Source organism: Lissotriton helveticus, chromosome 12, assembly GCF_964261635.1.
Source record: "Lissotriton helveticus chromosome 12, aLisHel1.1, whole genome shotgun sequence".
In the NCBI taxonomy this organism is placed as follows: Eukaryota; Metazoa; Chordata; class Amphibia; order Caudata; family Salamandridae; genus Lissotriton; species Lissotriton helveticus.
In genome coordinates this window covers 127979977-127985976 of record NC_136073.1, presented here as the reverse complement: position 1 = coordinate 127985976, position 6000 = coordinate 127979977, and positions in this window count along the sequence as shown.

The following is a 6000-nucleotide window of genomic DNA, read 5'->3' as shown; positions in this document are numbered from 1 at the left end:
ACAGCCCCGAGTAGCGGCCGGCCAGGCGACGCGAACCTGCACCTCCAGCAACAAGTGGTACGCAAGGCCATAAAACCCCACGACCGCCAGTAAGGCAGCAAGCTAAAGGGCGGCAGGAGTCACAGACGCTGATACACAAGGTGCGAGCACTCAAGAACAGCTAGCGCCAAGACCTATCACAACAACCTCAACATCTCCTCAACGCAAGACACGAAGGAATCAAGAAGCAGCGGCCTATACAGCTGCGAACGAGACAAAGCACACGCTGGCAGGGCCTAAAGCAAAGACCAGAACAAGGCACATCAGAGAGCCAAGCAGATATACATTGCAAGGCATTCACACACCAGCGCCAAAGGCAACAAACGTACCAAAGGCGGTCCAAGCAGGAGGGCGGCTAGACAACATTCTATCAAGAAGGGGCATCGGAACAATGCCAGGCACCGAGGGGAAGATGGTGGGCGAGCAAAAAAAGCCCAAAATAGACAATCAAGGATCCCCATCGAAAACAAGGGGCGACACAGTCACTCTAGAGACCATTTTAAGGAGAGTAAACGAAGGCAATGAGGTGGGGAGAGAGACGGAGCTCAAGGTGGAGAACATGCAACTTGAGATGGCGGCTATAAGAGCGGACCTTCACAAAACAAACACAAGAATGGAAGCAGCAGATGGCCGAATAAGCTCAGTGGAAGATGAAACAAGTAAGAACACCAAGGCCATAGCAGAACTGCGAACAGCCACAAAAGCCATACAAAAGCAGCTAGCGGAGAAGGACGACAGGGCAAGAAGAGGCAACGTAAGGATCCTGGGCGTACCGGAAGGGGCAGAAGACAAGGCAGGTTCGTGTGCAGCCATGCTAGAGGAGATGATCCCCCAACTCACAGGCATCGCTTTCGAGAGCGGTTTCGAGGTGCAAAAGGCCTACAGAGTACCATCAGGAAAACCAACTTCTGGCAAGGGGCCGAGAGCAATAATATGCAACCCACTGAGACTAAGCCAAACAGAAGCCATCTTTGCCTTTGCCAGGAAAAACCAGAATCTGACGTGGGCTGGAAGCAAGATAGTGCTGACCCAGGACTACTCGAAGCCAACGGTAGAGTTAAGAAAAGGATTCTTGGCCCTCAGAGAAACCCTGCGTAAAAGAGGCGCCACCTTCAGCTTCGTCAGTCCTACCAGGTTCAAGGTAACAGACAAATGGAAAACAATGTTTTTTGAATGCCCAGGAGATCTAAGGCGCTACCTGCAAGGACCGCCGGTGGAAGAGATGGAGGAAAACAAAAGCCCCGGAGCAGCGAAAAGAAGTGCCTCACCAGACGTGAGCGAACAATCTGAGTAAGACGCACTACGAACTCCAGCTAACGAAACACAAGACATCATATCTACCTCACTACACAGAGACAAGCAACCAAGCAAGGCTCACCAGCAGACAGACAGAGATCGAGCCTTTTTTTCTCCAACCTCAAGGCAACACCAAAGAAAGGGAACAAACTCTACCTCAGGGATAATGCGGGCAGAGGAACTTTGTCGTCGCACACCCACTCAGCAAGTAAGGGAAGGAGGGGGGTGGGAAGGGGGGAGGAGGGAAGGGGGCTGGGGGAGCGGGGGGGCGGGGATTATATACATGGGCTTACTTACTATCATCTTCTCTTCCACCACTATTTCTCTCTCTATACACTCATATCTAGAAGGAGCAAGCGCAGGCGTAGAGACATGGATCCACACACATCCCTGAGACCAGAAGCACACAGAGAAGGGCCACTTGTGCCGCGAAATACAAAGCAGCATAAATGACAGACAGCAGCCAGAGCAGCATCGCGGCTGACATCAAGATAGTGTCCCTAAACGTCAAGGGTCTCAACAGCCCGGTGAAAAGGCGGAAGGTGCTCGAGCACCTTAAGAAACTTAAAAGTGACATATATGTGCTCCAAGAAACGAGACTAGAAGAAGCAGACATTAGACGCTTAAGTGCCAACTGGATAGGTGAGGTGGTGGGGTCACCAGCTCCGAATAAGAAAAACGGGGTAGTAACAATAATCAGCAAAAGCTCCAACCTAGCAGTGGTAGACTCTCAAGCTGACACCCAAGGAAGAACACTTGTGACCACTCTTAGAAGAGCGGGAGAGACATATCACGTGGCAAACATATATGGTCCCAACAGTGAGGACAAACCATTCTGGGAGGGGGTAGGAGCACAACTACACACCCTGCCGCTGGACGACCTGCTGATCGTTGCAGGAGATATGAACCAAGTTCTAGACCCAGCGATTGACAAGCACCCTAGTAGACCACGCCAATCAACAAACAACCCCAACATCCTGAAGAATCTATGCTCCAAACTGAGACTGAGAGACCCATGGCGCCTAAGCAACCCAGATGCCAGGGAATACACATTCTACTCCAACCCACACAACTCATACAGCCGAATAGATTATATACTAATGTCAGGAACACACACACGCCTCATAGACCACACGGAGATAGGACCTAGATCAGTATCAGATCACGCGCACATAAGCCTAACACTATCAGGCAAGCACAACGAAAAGCCAACCCGCAGATGGCGGTTCGATGACAGCCTACTCCAACACACCTCTGCGAAAGCAGAGATAGAGGGGGCGATTAAAGAATACTTGCTAATGAATGATACACCAGAGACAAGCAGGGAAGTGCTATGGGACGCCCTAAAAGCCACTATCCGGGGAACAGTCATGACAGTTAAGGGCAGGATGAACAAAGAAAGGAACAAGAGAATTGCAGATCTAGAGAAAGAGATTAAAAAGCTGGAGAACAGCCACATAGCCAGAATGGAAGATAACAACACACTCACAAATCTGACCAAACGGAAGTACGAACTTAATAGAATACTGAGTGAGAGGGCAGGGACCTGGATTAATAAATACAAATCGATTAACCTCTGCACTGCAAACAAAGCGGGCAAAAACCTAGCATCCTATCTAAGGGGGAAACAAAAACAGCACACGATAGGGGCCATCAAAGACAAACACAGCAAGTCCCAGACTGCCAACAAGGATATCCTAGAGGTTTTCAGAGACTTCTATGAGGGCCTGTACACCAAGGATGATACGCTAAAGGAGGACGGGGGCGAAGAGCTGCTAGAAAGCATCACCACACCCACACTATCAGACCGAGAACGTGACATCCTAGAGCTGACCATAACGGAAGATGAGATAGGAAAAGCCACGGCAAGCCTCACAGACAATAAGGCACCGGGGCCAGATGGCTTTACAGCTGGCTTCTACAAGCAGTACCTTCACACTCTCAAACCCACAATGAAACAGGTATTCGAGGAATGTGTCCTCACGGGACGCATGACACCCTCAATGGCTGAGGCAAACATAATTGTCATACCAAAGGAAGGGAAGGATACAACCGAGGCGAAGAATTTTAGGCCGATCTCCCTAATAAATGTAGACTGTAAGATATACGCGAAAATACTTGCTAATAGACTCAACGCATACCTACCCAAGCTTATACACAACTCCCAGGTAGGCTACCTCAAAAACCGTATGTCCCACGACAACACGAGACTGCTATGCCATATAATTAACCACTCCTCCCGAAGCAGCAATGCAGCAGTCATGATAGCCCTGGACGCTGAGAAAGCCTTCGACAGGGTCTCATGGCCATTTTTAGATCAATGCATGGGGAAATTCGGGCTAGGGCCTAACTACAGGAGGATGGTGATGGCTCTATACAATAGCCCAAAAGCGCGGGTGGTAGTCAACGGAGGCACATCGAACATACTCAACCTGGGCAGGGGAACGAGACAAGGCTGCCCACTCTCACCAGCCCTTTTCCTATTAGCCAGAACTGCTCCTGACGATGATCAGAACGAACGAAGACATAGTGGGGATACCAATAGGGGGGGAAACCTTCAAGCTAGCGGCATACGCGGATGACGTACTGATAATCACAGAAGACCCAGAAAGATCCATTAAAGCACTGATGGACACCATCGAAAAATACGCCCAGGTCTCGGGGTACAAACTTAACAAAGATAAATCAGAGTGTAAACCCTTAAACATCCACACAACAAGAATGGTACTAGGGACGTCAGGCCTATCATGGCAGCAGAAGCCCATAAAGCATTTAGGCATCCTCTTTGAGAGGGACCTAAGAACGACACTAGACCACAATGAACAAGCAACAATCCAGAAGATTAAGGATAAAGTAGATGGGTGGTCCCCCAAATTCACAACATGGTGGGGAAGGGTAGAAGCCATAAAAATGATGCTCACACCGATGGTCAACTATATGCTAACCATGCTCCCACTGACCAACACAGAAGACTTCCACAAGAGAGTAGACAAGATAGTAAACAACTTCTTGTGGAGAGGGAAGAAGCCCAGAATAAGCCTACACAAGCTAAGACTCTCAAAAGATCAGGGCGGTCTGAACATAACAAATTTCAAACGATTCCAGGTAGCGTGTATAGCCAGACAGGGGCTACACTGGCTGGACCCAAGACAGGAATACACCCCAGCTTGGCTAACACTCGAGCGAGGGCTACTAAAAGGTATGAACCCCATCACCCTCCTCACCGCCACCCGACACCCAGCAGTCAAGGACAACCCCGTCCTGAGGAACACGAAAACAGCTCTCCTGAAGGTAGACAAACTACTGACAACAAGTATCAAGGGAGGTCAATTTGAATCCATCTGGCACAACCCCACTTTAAGATACAGGGATAAGGTTCTAGACTAGCACGAATGGTACGGACATGGTATCTCCATTGCCCAAGACCTTCAGAAACAGGGCGCGAACATAACCTTTGACACCCTAAAGGAAGCACACAACCTACAAAGCATAGAACTCTACAACTTCCTGAAAATCAAAGTAGCAATAAGGAAGGCAAACCTCAACAGCCGGACACCATCGCTCATACAACTCGCAGCCAGTCTCAACACACTAGGACACCAAGTAGCACACCTATACAAAGCCCTCCGCCCCAAAAATACCAAACTCAACGATAAGGTCACAAATTTCTGGGGAGCTTTAGCAGGGAAGGAACTAAGTGAGGACGAGAAAGCAGAGCTATGGAGATCTACCTCTAGGAAAAAGATAACGGCAACGCTAAACCAGACCAAATTTTGGCTAGTGCACAAGGCATACTGGACACCGGCCCGCCTGGCCTCCTTGGGAATCCGAGAGAGTGATGCGTGCTGGAATTGTGACAAAGGGAGGGGAGACTTAGAACACCTTCTGCTCAGTTGCCCTAAGATTAGGGATTTCTGGGAAAGAATTGGAACACTCATCAATGAGATCACAGGAGTAGCCATACAAATAGACTTCTCAAGTCTAGTCCTAGGCTTTGCATCCCCTTCCATCACAACGACAGAGGATCGTGACCTCATTGACCTATTGTTGACGACCGCAGTCAAAATAGTCCTAAGTAATTGGAAGGACACGTCGAAAGCTGCGCCCCAGGCATGGCTCAACTGGGTCACGTTCCTAAGGGGGGCATATAACATCACAGCGAAACACTCGCCGAAAACTCACAGGCAGTCAAACATGTGGGGACCCCTAGACCTCTACCTATCATCACATAAACCCCCATAGGCGCAGAACCTAGACAACCAAAAGGGGCACACTCTGCGGATCCACGCGCTGACAAAAGGGAACCAGTTTGCAAGGCTCTTCACCTCTTTCATTTCCGACTTCTATCCTTCTCTGTCCCCTCTATGGTCCGGGGCGTGGGACAGGAAACCAACCTAGCATCGAGAAGGGGGGCAGCAAGACACATCGACAAGCAGGACTTGGAAATCTGACATCCGAACTATTCGAACTCGACCTATCGAACTATCGAACTACCGCAAAGACACGTAAGACCAGCGGCCAAACACCTCCCCCCCCACCCCCGGCGCCTTTTTCCTTTTTTCTTTCCTTTTCCTTTTTCTCTTCCTTCTTCCTCCACTCATGTATATTCCATGCTCCATGTAAATATATATTTTTTTATACACAATAAAAAAATACAGAAATAAA